Source organism: Berghia stephanieae, chromosome 7 (assembly GCF_034508935.2).
Source record: "Berghia stephanieae isolate SIO BIC M18660-M18661 chromosome 7, UCSD_Bste_1.3, whole genome shotgun sequence".
In the NCBI taxonomy this organism is placed as follows: Eukaryota; Metazoa; Mollusca; class Gastropoda; order Nudibranchia; family Aeolidiidae; genus Berghia; species Berghia stephanieae.
Window position 1 is genome coordinate 30,808,547 of NC_088366.1, and position 2,167 is coordinate 30,810,713.

The window sequence follows — 2,167 nt, forward strand, 5'->3', positions numbered from 1 at the left end:
ATTTATATATATGATTAAAGCAATATGATTTCTATGACTATTATGAGTATTATTTATATGCATATAACAGGAAAGAGATTCGATAGGATGTAAATGATCAGGATAAAGTAATGAGGGACAGTGTTAATTAATCCTTTCTATGAAAGGATTTTATCTGAAATTACATTTGATTATTGGTGCTGTTGGAAAAGTTACTATACGAGTAGAAAGTGGTCTTCTTGGTTAAGCTACTTCCATTGGAGAGTTTGTTCACACTCTTATTATTTTATTTTGGAACTATTTCCCTTTTATCGTTGTTTTTTTTAAATTTTTTATATTGATACTTGTAAACACTGGTAAAATCTAGGTTGACATTTTTTTAATCATCCCATCATCTTCATTATCCTGGTGTTTACATAGGTTAAAGTTATCATAAGTGTTTTAATAATCAAGAAATCAAACAGCAATTTTGTAAAAAGCATTAATGAATAAACAAATGTATCTTCAGTCGACCTATATTTGGTCATGGATTATGGGATAAACAGCACTACAGAAATTGAGATTTGAACCTAGTAAATTATGTCATCAAGCAGCAACAAGTATTTTGTTCAAATTAAACGATAACAATCAGATCACGATAGTTTACACTTTCAGCAACCAACAGAATGATTGAACAGAAATGAATATATTACGAATTGCACAATGAGAAACATTTAGGGTGCAAATTGCATTTCAGCTGAATAAAATGATATAAAAGTCCTGCACTTCTACATATTTCATCAATATTTGTAGATTTTTAAACGCTGAAATTGGTCAAGTTTATTTTTTCTTTAAACCAAAGTTTTAGAAGAAAAGTGGCTGAAATTTTTTGTTTTAATTGTGAGTTATGTACGAAGAGCTAAATTGAATTAAATTGATTCAATTTTAAAGAATTTACAATAACAATTCATAGAAGTAAGAATCTTTTTCTTGGAATTTTTTATTTTGTCTCACAATTATATTCTCTTTGGCAGGTTTAGTTTAATGGATAATGTCAATGATTAAGTTCATTTTTGTTTAATGATTTTACTGGGCATTGCAGCAAGCAGCGTTTTATTGAGTTGAGCAACTAGTACTCTTAGTAATTCTGTGGCTTTATAGTCTTGTGGTATGAAAGTCGCCTTTGGATCGGTGCATCCCTTGTGTCCCTTCCTCTCTGGGTGGTGCAAAGTTGAGTCTTTGGACAAGGTTCTTTATTCACATTCTCTCACTGCTTTCAGATGTAGAATGAGTATCTGGCTGGCGCTGTCTGTTAAAAAAAATAATTGTAACAGCACCTAACATGTCATGTCTGGTCTAAAATATTAAGTTTTGCTGTTATCTTGGGATCTCTGGTAAAGTACTTTGAGCACATTGAGTAGAGATATTGCGGTATGAAGGCTCAAGGTTTTTTTTTTCTTTCTTTTTTTTTGTTTTAAAAAAAAAATAAATATATTATTTCTTCATTTTGTTTTTCGGACACTGTCCCATATTATTTTTTGCCTGATCATTTTCATATCATACTTTTTTAACAATGGCTAGATTAGTAGATTGACATTGTACATTCCGTATATGCGATCCATTGTCAGGGTAATTTGATGCTGAATAATTGAACTTGTAGTCAGTAATCTGCAACTTGGGTCAAATTTAGATAATGTATTGAGGAGAATGAATACAATTTATGAAAGAGCAAAAAAAAAAAAAAAAAAAAGAAAAGAATTGTGTTAATTTTTATTATAAACTTAATTTTCTTTATCAAGTTCATTTCGATATAATACCAGATTGATGTGGCAGGTCACCTATTATAGTTTATTGCATATGCCTTGCTTATGTAAAACCCTTAAAAACAAAAACAATGGTTTAATATCAGTAATATCTTTTTTTTTTCTTTAGTCACATGGTGACAGAGCTCAAGTCTATGTTGATTTTGGATAATAGTACTTGATACCATGTGATTCGGATACTGGCTTATAGTACAGTACTTTCCACCAGTTACCTAATCACTGTTTTGCCATACTCTGACAAGACACGTCTTTTCTTCTTTGAAGTCTCAGGTTAAAAGACTTTCTATCAAACTAGGTTTTTTTAAAAGTAAAAGTTCTCCAGCCTAAATAAGAAAAAATGTTGTTTTTTTGTTTGTTAACGGCAATATTAGGTGAACAGGGCAGTC

The 2,167-nt window shown here is 30.2% G+C and overlaps 1 protein-coding gene across 1 annotated transcript in view; it reads left to right on the top strand.

Annotated features, from left to right (window-relative positions):
* The window catches only part of LOC144977048 (uncharacterized), a 16,914-nt gene extending 15,200 nt beyond the window's left edge, over positions 1 to 1,714 (top strand). Inside the window, exon 11 of the mRNA XM_078921773.1 lies at positions 1 to 1,714. This exon is cut by the window's left edge and continues 472 nt beyond it. The gene's annotated coding sequence lies outside the window, so the exon portion shown is untranslated.
* Positions 1,715 to 2,167: the final 453 nt, after the last annotated feature.